The following is a 17032-nucleotide window of genomic DNA, read 5'->3' as shown; positions in this document are numbered from 1 at the left end:
AATAAAAATAAAATTCTAAACAAACTAAATTAAATAAAGATCGTTTACTTGGAGCTCCTCTAGCCGACACTATTGGTTGATCTAGGGCTATGGTATCATCTTTGAAGTGATGGGGAATCTCCTCCTCCTCTCCCACCTCTTCCTCCTCTCTCTCATCCTCCTCATCCTCCTCTTCCCTCTTCTCCATGTCATCCTCATCATCATCCCCATCCTGACCTCCCTCCTTACCAATATCTCCATCTCCTTCTCCCTCCTCATCATCATCTCCATCCTGTTGTTCTCCTTCCTCCTCTCTCCCATCTTTGTGATACAATGTATCTACATCACTTGGGTCCTTAGATGTCTCATGATCCTCCCTAGGTAATCACATTCATATTCCATTATTCCCCCTAGGATAGTTTAAAGGAAAAATGGCTCTAGGGAAAGTCCCATCCCACCATGTGATGTAACTGCAAGGAGCTACCACATCATCTTTAAATGGGACCACAACATCTTGATCAAAACCATCTAAATCTGGCAACTCAATCTCATCACTGCAAGGCCTGAGAAAAACTCCCTGCCTTTCCATCACTCGAGAGTGGCATATAAAAATAGGAACGTCATCTGGAACACCCTTCTCTAGCCCAAACTATCACCTGACATGGGCTAAATAGAATGGGACTACGATGTGGCTATAGAACCCCTTAATGAGGTGGTTCCTCTGCATAAAACAAAGCTGATTGTGCTAGCCTAGCCATGTGGACATGCACCGATATGGTCTCCGTCTTATGACATCCTATCTCAGTTTATCAATCATAATCCTTCAATATAACAACTCACCATTCTGCCATGGTTTGGTGAGTGGGTATGCATATGCTCTAGGATCATCTGAGCCAATATCAACTCGTACTCCTATTGGCCTAGTACATGTAATATGCTTGAAAATCCAAACTTGAAGAAGGGTGCATGTCATCAAGCTACATCCATCACCATAGACATAATCTCCTAAGTCATGGTAGAGATGGGCTAACATGCTCCGTACCCAGGAGAAAACTGACTGCCGCTCCTCCATCACTCAGATAGTATAAGTGAGACCCCCATGAATGTGACTACCTCATCCATTTGGGCATATGGCTAGCCCCACTATGGCTATCATGAGTCTCCTCACAATAACTGAGACAAGCATAAACCGGTTAACACTTATCTTTTCATACAATCTAATACTTCATTTCCATTTCACCCTAGTGCATGAACAAGTAATCTATCATCATAAATATATAAATAGCTAGATCGACATGATTTACCTTCAGACACACATCTCTTAAACTATCACATGAATAACACCACACATGACACACAAATTTTTCACATGGAAACCCAACTGGGAAAAACCACGGTGGGGATGAATACCCACAAGCTATTTTTGAACTCTTTAGAAGTCTGCTCTGCTAGGAGCCTTTTCTGGTTAAAGACTAATACAATAGGTTCTATTAGGAACTGATCCTATTAGGGATCACCCGGTTAAGGGATGTCTAGAATACCCGGTTAAGGGTTAAACCCTATTAAAGGTTACCTTCTTAGAGGATTTCATGAACTCAATGGTTTTGAGCCACCCTGTAAAAGGATTTACAGTAAGTCGGTTAAAGCTACCCTATTATGGGATTTCCCAACTATTGAAGTGGTTAGAGATCAACAGGTATTACAATGATCTGGTAACAACACTCAATGCCAATGCAGATCCGCTTTAGCTCCTCTTCACCTTCAGCACTTACACTTTGCAAGTATCAATTCTCTCCTTTGGTCTGGCAAGAATCACGTATCTCTTCACTTGGATACACACACACAACTTTTTCCAATAACCTCAGAAAGAAACACAACATCAACCTTATAGGAAGCAGATAGGTCGGTAGCATAAACCCTAAACCCTAAACCTGTTAGGTTAAGCAATTCAAATGGTTCAATCCTAACCGTTGAGTACATTGCATTAAATGCAACAGTCTTGAGCCGATCTCAAGATGTTCTCCATCATTTATTTTCCACTAGTTTCATAGTGGCTGATAACCCATCACGCATTTTCACCGTTTACAGACTTTGCACATTCCCAAGGTAGATAGGAACAATCTCCTTCATGCAAGATCCTTCACGCGCATAAGGTTGACATGGCAACATGATCTTTTCTTCGTTACAATGCTAACTCATCACACAAAGTCACTGGTTGAGTCACACGAGCTTGAAGCACTTCAACCAGAAACCTTGAAGTTGAAACTACCAATTGGTAGTCATACAAAGCTTCCATGTACCGGTTCCCATATCAACATGTTGGTTCACCTTGAACAAACACATCGCTTCACTTTGGCACATATACTGGTACACAATTTTATACCAGTTCTCACATTTTCCGATTCTTGGTAACATACCGGTTCTCTCTTCTTTAGCATATTGACATCAATGACAACATACAATGTCATCATGTCCTCATACCGGTTCACATAATGCCAACAATCTCCCCCTTTGGCATTGATGGCAATATACAAAGATATCTCTCCTCTTCACATCTTCTCCCCCAATTTCTACAGATATCTTGTTCGCTTCACTTCTTCTCCCCCTTTGACAAGAATGCCAAAGTGGAGACACAAGCTTCCCAGTTCCATTATGCTACTCCCCCTGAGGAGTAGCATCTTTCAACACATCAATCCTGAAAAAAAATTGACTATGCAATACCTGACTGTTGTGGAGAATATATCTTTAGTTCACCTCCTAAACGGGCAACACCCCTAATTCACCTCTTAAGTACATAAATATAGCCTTTGTGAGAGGCTTGGTGAATATGTCTGCTAATTGCTCCTTACTGGTAACATGTTCCAGCACAATCTCTTTGTTTTGAACCTTTTCCCTCAAGAAATGATACTTAAGTTCAAAGTGCTTGGTTCTAGAATGTAAAACTGGATTCTTGGAGATGTTAATTGCACTAGTATTGTAACAAAATATACCTACCGGTTCAGATATAGGAACTTTGAAGCCATTTAATACATGCTTCATCCAAGTTGTCTACTGAGAGATACAACTTTGCTTCAACATGAAAGCTACAACGTACTCTTCTTCCGCTGTAGACTGAGAGATACAACTTTGCTTCTTACTCATCCATGAGACCAGTCTACCACCGAGAAAGAATGCACCACTGGTTGTGCTCTTCTAGTCGTCCACATTACTTGCCCAATCAGCATCAGTGAATACTTTCAAGTTGAAATCCTTGCTATATGGATACCACAATCCATAATCAATAGTTCCCTTCAGATACCTAAGAATCCGCTTGATTGCAACCAAGTAGGATTCTCTTGGACTTTTCTAGAACCTTGCAGTAATGCCAACTGCATGTGCAATATCTGGTCTTCTATGCACTACATAATGCAACTTACCAATCATTGATCGGTATTCCTTCTCATTAACCAATGCTGATTCATCCTCTTTGAATAGTTTACAACTGGTCACCATCGGTGTACCAACCGGTTTTCTATCTTCCATGCCAAAGGTCTTCAACACCTCTTTGACATACTTGGATTGAGTGATAAAGATTCCATCTTTCATCTGCTGAATTTGTAGTCCAATGAAGAACTTAATCTCCCCTATGAGTGACATCTCAAACTCTTTCTTCATCTCATCTGCAAACTCATGACTCATCTTGTCATCTCCACCAAAGATAATGTCATCAAAAAATACCTCACAGCTCAGGATCTGATCTCCTTCAAATTTCAAGTAGATATTGCTATCTTCGCTTGTTCTCTCAAATCCAATCTTCACAAGATGGGAGTGCAGGCATTCATGCCATGCTCTAGGTGCCTAGTTTAGACCATATAAGGCTTTATGTAGCCTACATACCATGTCACTATCTTCAGATAGGGAAAACCCATCTGGTTGCTCTATATACACCTCCTCTTCAAGTACACCATTTAGGAATGCAGACTTTACATCCATTTGATACACTTTAAATCGTTTAAAAGCTACATATGCAAGAAGCATACAAACTCCTTCCAATCTGGATACAGGAGCAGAGGTTTCTCCATAGTCTTCTCCTTCTTCTTGGGCATATCCTTACACACCAGTCTGGCTTTGTTTCTAATCACTGTGCCATCCTCATTCAGCCTATTTCTGAAAACCCATTTGGTACTGATGACATTTTTATGCTTTGTTCTAGGTACCAAAGACCATGTACCATTTCTCTCTATCTTGTCAAGTTCCTCTTCCATTGCCTTGATCCAGTCTTCATCTTTATGTGCCTCTTTGAATGATTTAGGCTCAAATTTAAAGATCATGCATGAGTTTTCTCTGACCTTTCTTCTTGTAAGGATTCCAACATCCTTATCTCCTATGATCTTCTTAGGATCATGATTCAGCTTAACATATCAAGGAATGGTCTTAACGGATTCCTCTTCCTTTTCTTCATCATCCTCATCTCCATCAGTATCAACATCTACATCTACCGGTGTAGGAACACTGTTACTGGTACTTGGTTGTTTGGTAACTGGTTCCCAGAAGGTTACAACTAGTTCATTTACTAATTGCTTACTGTCAGTTTCCTCATTTTTCTCATAGGTTTCATCAACTCTCACATTAATGCTTTCCATAATTCTCTGAGTCCTATTATTGAAACACTTGAGAGCTTTTCTCTTGGTGGAATATTCTAGGAATATTCCCTCATCACATTTCACATCAAATTTGCTTTGGTGTTCGCTCCTCTTGATGTAACATTTGCTACCAAACACTCTAAAGTAGCTAACCACAGGTTTCTTACCGGTCCAATACTCATAAGGAGTTTTATCGTTATCTTTCTTGATGAGTACCCGGTTCATTGTGTAGACTGCAGTGCTCACCACTTCTCTCTGAAAGGTGTGAGAAACCTTTCCTTGAATCAGTATTGTTCTTCATGATTCAACCACAGTCCAGTTATTCCTCTTTGCTAGGCCATTCTGTTGTGGAGTCCGGGGGTAGACAGTTGCCTCTTGATGCCATGTTCTTCCCAGTACTTGTTGAATTCACTGGAAATGAATTCCCCTCCTTGATCAGTTCTAAGGCACTTGATCCTTTTACCACTTTCCTTCTTCACTAATGCTTTGAAAGCTTTGAACTTTCCAAAAGATTCAGACTTACCTTTCAAGAATGTGACCCACATCATTCTTGACCAGTCATCAGTGAGAATCATGAAGTACCTATCACCCTGCACACTCCTAGTTTTCATAGGACCACACAAATCAGTATGCACAAGATCAAGTAAATTGTCAGTAGTGAAAGGTTTACCTTTAAAGTTTGAGGAAGACATTTTCCCCAGTTGACACTCTTTGCACAAGTTATTTACCGGTTTGCTCAGCACCGGCAACCCTCTAATTGCCTTGATCTTACTGGCCTTCACAATGTTATCAAAGTTTACATGGCAGAGTATCATATGACATATCCAGTTGTCATCAAACTTGGCCATAAGAAATGTACTGATATTTGTATTCAGCTGAAATAGGTTACCTTTGGTCTACATGCTGGTGGCCACCATTCCACCATTCTTTCCTTTTATTCTGCACACTCCATTCTTGAATTCTAGAGTGAGACCACTATCACTCAGCTGGGCAACACTCAGAAGGTTGTGTCTGAGACCATCAACCCAATACACATTGTCAGCACTACTTTTTCCATTCAGAGAGATGGAACCTTTGCCTTTTCCCATACATGGTGCATCATTACCAAAGAAAACCACACCACCATCATACTCTTCCAAGGATAGAAACTTGCTCTGGTCACCAGTCATATGGTGAAAATAGCCACTATCAATAATCCACTCATTGCAATTATCAAAGCGGGAGACAAGAGCCTTCTTGTCTGACACATCTTCCTTGACAGCAACAAACAAAATATCTTCATTTTCTTCATCTTCTGATTCTTCATCTGTGACACCTTCATCAACTGCCACAAAATGGTTTCTCCGGTTTCCTCCTTTGAATTTCTTGAACCTTTCCGATTTGTCCTTATTGTCACCATTAGGACAGTTTATAGCAATATGTCCTATGTGGTTACATGAAAATCATTTCAAAGGGAGCTTACCTCTGTATTTACTGGTTCCTTTAGGAAGTCTCCTGGTAAGAAGAGCTTCAAATTCCATTAGAATCTCCTCATCATCCATTTCTCTCCTCCATCTTGGTTCACCACTGGTGCTTTCTTCTTTTCCTTTTCTGGATGGTATAGCAAAAGCTTTAAAAGTTGATTCAGTCTTTTAAACACTGCCATCAAAACTATTTAGCTCGTAGGCTATCAGCTTTGCAATGATGGAGTCTAGGGATACCTTAGTCTTGTCTATTGATCTCAACTCCTGAAAAGCAGCAAACCTTATTGCATAGACCTGTAATAAGGATCTCAGAACTTTGCTTACCACAATGGAATCTTCCATTTTACAACCTACACTCTTGATATCTCTGACAACAGTTTTGATTCTTATTCCATACTGTTGAATGGTTTCACCTTCAACCATCTGCATGTCTTCAAACTTCCCTCTAAGGCTTTCTTCCTTAGCTTTTTCAACATACTCATCACCGCCATAGATATTTACAAGAGTATCCCATACTTCTCTGGGATTTACTTTATCTTGGACATTAATAAACTCAATGTCAAATAAACTACTAATTAGGGCTTCCATAACTTGCCCATTCTTGTGCATCTCTCTTTTTTGGTCATCGGTGAGAGTACCAGTAGGGGGAACATAAGCATTCTCAACATAGCTCCAGTGTTGAGCACCCATGCTTCTGATGTATATCTTCATTTTGTCTTTCCATATATTGAAATTATCTTCATTGAACTTTGGATCTTCCCTCTTCATCATTAGACTGGGATCTTTTCCTCAAGCGGTTAAGCTTATAACACAGAGGACCTGGAGGATGCTTTGATACCAATTGATAACTCAATGATGAATGGATAGTACCAAACAAGTACTGAGAGGGGGGAGGTGAATCAGTATAGACAAAAACGCATTCCTAAAACTGGTTTGTCAGTAGACACTGTGCTTTGGCAGACAAATAGTAACACTGGTCTTAAACAGAGTACAACCAGCAAAAACCCAGAATAACTAAGACAAGCATAAACCAGTTAACACTTATCTTTTCATACAATCTAATACTTCATTTCCGTTTCACCCTAGTGCATGAATAGATAATCTATCATCATAAATACATAAATAGCTAGATCAACATGATTTACCTTCAGACACATATCACTTAAACTATCACATGATTAACACCACACATGAAAGACAAATTTTTCACGTGGAAACCCAACTGGGAAAAACCACGGTACCTTTTGAACTCTTTAGAAGTCCACTCTATTAGGAGCATTGTTCAGTTAAAGACTGATAAATAGGTTTTGTTAGGAATCAATCCTATTAGGGATCACCCGGTTAAGGGATGGCTAGAATACCTGGTTAAGTGTTAAACCCTATTAAAGGTTACCTTGTTAGAGGATTTCAAGAACTCAATGGTTTTGAGTCACCTTGTCAAAGGATTTATAGTAAGCCAGTTAAAGCTACCCTGTTAAGGGATTTCCCAGCTATTGAAGTGGTTAGAGATCAACAGGTATTACAATGATCTGGTAACAACACTCAATGCCAATGCAGATCTGCTTTAGTTCCTCTTCACGTTCTGCACTTACACTCTGTAGGTATCACTTCTCTCCTCTGGTCTGGCAAGAATCACACATCTCTTCACTTCGATACACACACACAACTTTTTCCAACAACCTTAGAAAGAAACACAACATCAACCTTATAGGAAGCATATAGGTCTGTAGCATAAACCCTAAACCCTAAACCTGTTAGGTTAAGCAATTGAAATGGTTCAATCATGATCGTTGAGCACATTGCATTAAATGCAACAGTCTTGAGCAGATCTTAAGATGTTCTCCATCATTCATTTTGCATCGCTTTCATGGTGACTGATAACCCATCACGTGTTTCACCATTTACAGACTTCACACATTCCTGAGGTAGATAGGAACAATCTCCTTCATGCAAGATCCTTCACGCACATAAGGCTGATGTGGCAACACGATCTGTTCTTCATTACAATGCTAACTCATCACACAAAGTCACTGGTTGAGTCACACAGGCTTGAAGCACTTCAACCAGAAACCCTGAAGTTGAGACTACTAACTGGTAGTCATACAAAGCTTCCATGTACCGATTCCCATATCAACATGCCGATTCACCTTTAATAAACACACCGCTTCACTTTGGCACATATACCAGTTCATAATGTTATACCGGTTCTCACATATACCAGTTCTCTCTTATTCAGCATATTGACATCAATGACAACATACAATGTCATCATGTTCTCATACTGGTTCACATAATGCCAACAGTAACTATTGAATCATGATCCATCCTCTAGTCTCATTGGGCATGACTCGCCCAATGCAGTACTTGTTGTCTCTCCTAAAAGAAGATGGGGTGCAACCTTCTTGATATCTCACTATAATTCCTCTAATGGGAAGCCTTAGTATATGGTAAACATCCTCAAGTCTCACTTTCATCTACCCCATTGGTAGGACAAACATCAACTGGTATCTATATCCCATCTCTCCATGAGTTTCATAAGCATCATTGAATGGAACTTCATGGATGACATGTTATAGATATACCATAACCCTACTACATTAAGCAGCCCTCTGTTGTTCAAAGACAATCAGGGAATCTGACTCTATAGATTTTGATATGTATGACTGGAAATGTGCTCTCACATATAGGGTAGTCTCTGCAAAAATCAACCAATCAAAAATCAATATCCTTATCTCAATCAACTCGGCATTAGAAAGCCTGATCCTATGCTAACCCTTGGTCACCCTATCTAAGGACCAAGATGCCATGGAGGGACTAGGGTACTTTAGGAGGACCAAGGCACCCTAGTGGAATCATGGCATCCTGGTGGGACCAGGATGCTCAGTTAGGACCATGGTGCCCTAGTGGGACCATGACACCCTAGTGGGACCATGGTGCTCTCCTAGGAGCACATGTGCAATTAGACATTCCCTCATACCAAATATTAAAAGTTAACTCAACAAAAAGTCAATAGGAAGTACAAAGGTAGTTGAATACACTAACCTCATCAAGTGATTGATCGAAGAGGATGGACTGTTATAGGATCTCCATTGGGGAGGGCATCTTGGGTCGTCTTTGAGGAATCATGAGTGCTATGTGGGCTCCTTTTTTGAAAATAGGACAAAAATTGAGAAAATGATAAATGAAAGTGTCATTTTCACTATTTATGAGGTATGTGCTTCTCTCTTTCCCAAAACCCTAATTTTTGCTTTTCTTCTTAATCTATCATATCCTGAGTTAGAGAACTCTGATTTTTGCACCAATGGTGGCATTGGAATCGTGATTCAGTTCTCTTCCTTACCAAATGTTCCATAATGCACTTTGATTTTGTATAAAGCTTTGTTGTGAGAATTGTTCCTCACCTCTCTTCATAATTCATTGCGATAAACATGATACCCTATTTCACCTCACTACTGAGCAAGCCAAAATAGGAGGTCATATAGCTACCTAAGAATTAAATCACTTCCCTAGTAATAATTTAGGTAATTTTTTTATTTTAGCTAACAATGTACTGCAAATATCGCTAGGGGCTTCGTCTGACACCTTATGGATATATCCTTTTTCATGAAATGTTTACTTTTTTGTACTTTATCTTGCATATGCACATAGTTGCATATGATTGCTAAAGTGTGGGCTAAATGTTGCATTGTAAATTATACACCCCTAGTTAGGTGGCAATTCCATGCTTAGGTTAGCACCTGCCTTAGTGTGTTTGAATCTTGCATTTCAATTCCCCCTGAAGAATTTAATTAATTAATTTAATTAAATATGTAAGGCCTTCTTTCATCTCTGTACACATCATAAAATTGGGCCCTTTACCCTAAGTGCACCCCTATTTATTTCAATCCCCCAATTAATCATTTCATGAAATACTCTAATTATGTCTTATTTCGACCTTCAAGGCTCGATTTCGCATATCTAAACGTTGCAAATTTCCACAAACTCCTAGAATTTCCTTTAAAATCACAAAATCTTGCTTCCTCGAAAATTTGGCAAAAAGTTGGTGGGACTGTGTGTTCGAACAATGTTGGTACCAACATGGTCCTGACTTTTTCTCATCGAATTTATGGAGCATGTTTTGGCAATATTTAAATATTCAAATCCAAGAGATTGGTGAAAAATATTATATTTCGAAGTCGGCCTATGACTCAAAACAAAGTTAGGGTCTCCTACATACACCCTTTTTTTCCTCATTTGAAGGTCTAAGATCTAGCCATTGAAGGAACTTCTTATGCAGTGAAAGTACAGGTTTTATGAAGTCTACAATATAAAATCAAGGATCCATCAAGTCTAAATCAAGAATTTTGAACATCCCTTAAGAGCTCTGAAGACATTGAAGAATAATAGATCACCGATTGATGATTGGCTTGTACCTCTCCCTTAGGGTTTGGTAAGGTTTCATGTTATTTTCGTGTCTTTGTATGAGCTTTATAACATTCATTTTCCGATTTACATTTGTACTTTAGATCCATTGTAGCATTTTTAATTTGAAGCATTGACAATTACATTTACAATCATTTAGGGTTTTCTCTCCAAAGCATAGGGTAGAACTCTATATTTACTTTCTTGTTCGTTTATGATCTTGCATAGACACAAGATTTGTGCACACACATTTTTGTTACATTATCAGCTATTTGTGGAGGTGGAAATCACCAAAATAAGGGGTTTGACTAAGGAAAAACCCTATATAGCCACCTAGACAACATTTTTCAAGTTGCAGATGCAGGTATAGGAATCTCTAGTGGATGCATGAATTTTGGGACCAACAGGAGACACAAAGATAGTGTCAGGGCAAAAATCTGATCTCAGATCTCAGAGACAAGGGTGTGTCGCCTTGGGATAGGACCAGGGTACCACGCCCGGGTCCTTAGGGTTTGGTAGTTTTAGGTGCCAGATCTGCATATCAGACCTTCAAGACCTCAGATTCAAAAGATCAACTTCCTATCAGTAGAGGGACAGGGGCACCCAACAACCTAGGATTTGCCAATTTTGCATTAGTTTCAGTAGTCGGTACACCTCTGAATCCATTTTCAAGCTCTCCTTTCTATCTTTCAGTTTCTGTTTGTGCAAAATCTGCATTTTTTCGGGTTAAGTTTGCTTTGTTTTTTATCTCCTAGTTTAGTTGATTGTTGCATTGCATTTTTCATATCTACTCCTCATTTACTGCAAAGGAATATAAACCCTAAGAGACATTCCTTGACTCTCTCTTCCCTACAAGAAGAAGTCAGAGCGAGATATCCCCCTAGGCTCTTTCATATTCCACTATGTTTATATGAGAGTGGGATTAGGTTTTAGTTACTTGGTTCCATTTTTATGCATCATAGAAAATAATTAGATTTAATAAAAAAGAGTAGATAGGAAGAAGCCTAAAACTTGAAGGTGGTAGTTTCATCCTTGATAAAATACTCAGTTGTCAAAAATCATAAATGGACAATGATGGTCTTGGTTCTGAAAAGTGGGAAATCTCTAAAGAAAATATGGCTAAAAACAAGAATGGGAAGGAAAAATAAAAGGTACAATATGAATCTAAGATTACAAAAGGAAGGAAGCATAACTTCACATAAATCTACAACAAGAGGAAGAATTTCATAAAGGCTTCTCCTAAACAATCTGCTCAAACTAGGTACTCTCAATATTTCAAGTCATTACTATTTTTGTAATAAGGTCGGAAATAAGGCCCTATTGATTATAGAAGTAGAATGAGAAAGAATTAATTTAGGCCTTCAAGGTACAATGCTATGAACTCTCAACCATTTCACAGTCAATGCTATTTTTACAATAAAATTGGTCATCAGGCTAATTAATGCATATGTAAGATAATAAATAATTAAAACAATATTATGACCACTCAATCCTTCTATGGTTATTGCTAAACATGTAACAAGTTTGGTTATAGGGTTGATAATTGTAGAAGTAATATGAAAAGTGGAAATTCTTCATTGCATAGTATAATCTTCTATAAGTGTAATAAACTAGGACACATTCCTATGATTTATAAGGGAAAGAATGTAAGACCTTATGCTCCACAAAATAAGGTTGGTCTAATTTAGTAGAAGAACAAAATGAATAAGATATGGAAGAAGAAGGATGAAATTGAAGTGAATGATGGATTTGTACCTCTATATGGTGTAGATGGATCTTCCAAAAACTAAATGAGTGTATTGGTTAAGGGTGAGTTATAATTGTAGACTTTTTAGACCCCTATAAAATAAAAGGTACAAAAAATATTTATCATATATGTAAATGGTGACATGGATATGACTAGCTTGAAATATTGTGTCGTTTGGGCAAATTTTTGAGGAAATACTCTCTTTGTCAAAGTTTTTTTAAAGGTTTACAGAGCCTTAATATCATTGAACAATAAAAAACTATCAAAACCTAAGTGAAATCAATGTAGAGTATCTAGGGTATATGTGAAGGATATATAGGGGAAAATGGATCAAAATTGATCTCATTCTATTCATTCAAGTGAGTTCAAGAGCTAAGAAGAGAACAAGGTTTTCAAGTGTTTTTGCATGCAAACTCTAATGGCTACATTTGAAGGTTTTTCTAGTTTTTCTTACAAACTCAGGTTTCAGATGGATAATCAAGGTGACACGTAGGGTTATTGACATTGTGGAGATGCCAAGGACTAAATTTAAGAAGCATTTATACAAATCTACTATGGAAGACAAGGATGGATCATTTTCCCATGTCTCGATCAATGTGTTACATGTTGAAAATGTCTAAAACTACATCCACTTGTAGGTAAATAAATACAACCATATGGATTTGGAAGATTTTAGGAGAAAACAACTCTTGGATGATAATTTTTTTCTCTAAATATAATACATGAATGTGGAGGCAAAGAGACAAGATGTTGCGAAGTGTTTTCCTAACTTCACCTTGAAGATGAATGGATAATGATAGTTTTGAGCTAGATCCTGTTGTTCACCAAAAGTGATAACCCAAGAACACCCACAAATCCTTCTATGAAATGGCCAATTTCAATCTTCAAAACACATCAGGGCTTGGAAAACATAACATAGGACCCTAATTGATCCTCCTGCACTTCAGGTTCTGCTAAACCTAGGGGGGGACACCCTTCTGATACATCAAATACCATGATTATAGACACATAATTGCATTAACACTAAGCAAATAGATCATTTCACAAGATCAATAAGTTAGGAAACATTATAGATTGGCTAGATCTATATAAACAGTAAGATGAAATAGAGCTTGGAAAGAATGGAACACACATCCCTAAACATAAAGGGAAATAGATTTATCTTATAAAAATGTTTGATCTGAAAACATCCCCAAACTTGCAAGACCAGTGCCTTGTTCATTGGGCAACAGAGTCACAGACAGAACTACAAATATGAATCATAGATGCAAGCTTATTTTCCTTAAACAAGATATTCATGCATCAATACCTTATATTAATGCACTATTTGATTCATTCACAAATTTATTAGATCTGGATACACATTTCATCATTCATGACTGACTACAGAATTTAAAACCTTCTATGAAGGATACCTATAAACAATCACACAATCTCCTCAAAATTGACAAATCTTCATCCTCCTTGAGGATTCAATTTATGATAATGAAATGTATACGTAGAGACAATACTGTGAGGAATTTACTCATGCCTGACACAAGCAAGACCTGCAACTAAAATCACATTTACAACAATGCACTGCAATCTTTGTTACCTAAAACCAAATAGAAGCATTCACAAATCTGGCTGATGATATTCAGAAAGTGGAAGCTATCAAATCTGGAGCATTTTCCAAATTTCTGGAACCCTTACAACTAAGAAGAATTGGGAATAAGAAGAAGGGGGAAAAATGAAAGTTTCAATCAGAACATGCCAAGTGTCCCTCCTTCTAACTAAAATTCATTTTCAGCCAATCTGCTTCCAAAAAATCTGATCTTTGCCAAAATTAACTCCATAATCGGATTTCTCATTCCGAGAGCTTTCCGAAAATATATAACACTTCATACTTTGGCAAAAAATTGAGCCCTAGGCAAATTAATTACCCAATGTGCACCATCATTTAAATTTTTGAATTATTCATATAGTTGAAACTATATCATTAACTGATTTTAAATTTGATTTTTGGCTCTGATGTGCTCTGATGCCTTGCCACGTGGCAGGACCTGATTGGTTGATGGGGTTGACTGGATGCCACCTGGGATGACACCTCATCACTGCCATGTCATCCGCTTTGTCATTGCCACTTGGCCACCACGTGTACGCCATTTTAGTGCCACATCATCACCAGCTCTGCGCCACCTCACCGGGCCTGCCTGCTGGACATCTGAATATACCCACCATCTGTCTGTCCACCTGGCTTTCACCATTTTGCAAGCTCTAACTTTCATGCATCTTTCTTTCGCGAAACCACGCAGGCCGTTGATCTCCATCGAACTTGCTCGACCTTTACCATGCTGCGTTTTCACCCTTTTCGCCATTTCGCGTTTCACTATTTCATAGGGCTTAACTGGCGAGCAACTTTGGCCTACGAAACCGCGTGCTTCATCGGATCATCTTGGACTTGATCACTAGTTAAGCCGGCCTTTCTCTGCAAAATTCTACGTAATTGCCTCGAAAAGCATGCCTACGTGGGGTCCACTTGGTCACTACTCAATCACCTCCTCCATCGCCTCAGGATCTGTGCTCATGCATGGGCCCACCTTGGGCACCCATAGGCACCGTCTGTCAAAAACCTTTATGGCTTAGACATATTACATTAGTAAGGTTTTGCATATAAATATCAAAAAATACCATTTCCTAGCCAATGTGGGATAATTCATTTTGCCTGGGACTGCATATTTTGGAGCTTTTTCTGAGTGTTTTAATGGGTACCATTCTTCTAAATTGGAAACTTCTTCAATGGCTCCTTCTTCAATGCCTCCATTGGGGGGGAAAATGATTTATACATTTGCCATATGCATTTTTATTGAAACTTCGAAATGCCTTTTCTTTAAATCTGAAAACCCAGATACCACAAAAGAGGAGGCACGAGCTGCTATTGGCATTTTATACATGCCAAGTCTACATTTTCTTGGAATTTTATTGCACTTCCCAAATCTCCACTGCACAGCAACAAGCTCATGGCAAAGGGAAAAACAATGCAGCAAGTTCATTTGGTTTGAAAAAGTTTCTGAAGCCTCCTCCCCAATCCACGCTGACATCCTTTGCTTGAAATTAAAAACAAACCATTTACCATGCCATGCACATGGAGGATGTTGGGAGAGTGGGGGAGCTTGGGCACACACCTGCTATGTTGGATTTTACTGAATTTAAATTCCCCCTTTCACCAGGCCGCATGAGGGAGAATGACAATCTTCATTTGCCATTTGCACTTACCATTTGCTGTTAATAAAACAACATTAGCCTCCAAACAACCATGCAGAGGGAGAGTTGCCAATAGGTTTAATTGGCTGAAGGTTTCAATGCCTTGTAATGCCACATGACATTTGCAAGAAGGAGCTGCCAAAGCATTGGCTAGAGTTTTATTATCTTTTCAACATGCTCAGCACAAAGGATAATTCTGGTTAATAAATTGCTGGGAGGCTTCATGTTTATAGTGAGGGAGGAGAATGACATTTAAAACTGCCAATATTGCATTTGTTTAAATGTTTTAGTTTGCTTTAAAAAACTCTGTCTACTACCACATACTGTAAGAAGACAATTGTGTGAATATGAATTTTCAACGCCATAGAGGGAGGAGTTACCATGTTTGCATTTGCTTAAACTCTTCTACAACTCCTTCAACCTTCCAAGATATATACAAGGGATATGTATATATGAGAATATGTTGCTCAAGAGTCCTCAATCAATAACAAAGTCCCAATATATACTAACAATGGTTGCAATTGATGACATGAAGAAAAACATTATTCTCCAGCCTCCACGTGACTCTTCATATGCTGGCAATTGCATTTTACTTGAAGCTTTAAACAGCCCTCTCAAAAAACCATGCAAGGAGCATATTGGAATTACACCTCGCTCTATTCACCAAAGTAATGAGACACAAAGGATCATAATATAGACCGAGCTAGCGGTAACAACATTAGCATGCATGAAGAACACTTTACCATAAAATTGATGCACGGGTAGGAGCCAGGTCGAGGCCCAAAGTGGGTTCGACTAAAAAAAGTTTTCATTTTCAAGCAAATAGCCTTTGAAATGCTTCACAGACCTCAAACATACCTCTGGAAATCATCGACATCATTTTTGGATCATCCGACTGAATTTTGCAACCTTCAAGCAATTACGCCACATTTTTGCATTTAATCGCGAAGACGTAATTTTCAAACCTGTTAAAACACCTTTTTGGATCTCTCCATCTGATAGGCATGTACTCTGATATACAAGGATGACTTCTACCAAATGGTTTCTCAAGACGAGTCCCGAGCGAAGAGATATTAATTTCCGAAAATGCCCAACTGGCTTTGTCGACACTGCGGACCTGATGAAGTCAATGTCCTGGCAACACATGACGCCTTTCTCAAAAATATCAAACGAAATCCATAGGCCTTCAAATTTGAAACATAGGTACCTTGAATTACATATTAAAACTTAGAATTCTCAGTTTGATCACCAGACTGACACGATGCAAACGGTGCGCTCACAAAAATAGCTACATTAACTGATACGGCACTGAAAGTGTGGATAACTGAAAATGATAGCTAAATGAATCCTTTTGAAAACCGATCAAACGGATTGACAGAGGCTTGAAATTTGAAATGTAGCTCATCATTTATACTGCCATTAGCCTGGAACAAACATTTTGACATGATGCTTACTGAGGCAACTTTTAAACTTATGCAAAACAGGGACTAGTCAAACCACACAAACTGCAAATGGATTCGTTAGGACTTGAAATTTTGCATACTGACTCATATTTATGCATATAAATAAGTCCATTT

This window comes from Cryptomeria japonica, chromosome 10 (assembly GCF_030272615.1).
Source record: "Cryptomeria japonica chromosome 10, Sugi_1.0, whole genome shotgun sequence".
NCBI classification, from domain to species: Eukaryota; Viridiplantae; Streptophyta; class Pinopsida; order Cupressales; family Cupressaceae; genus Cryptomeria; species Cryptomeria japonica.
Note: the sequence above shows the minus strand (reverse complement) of the source record.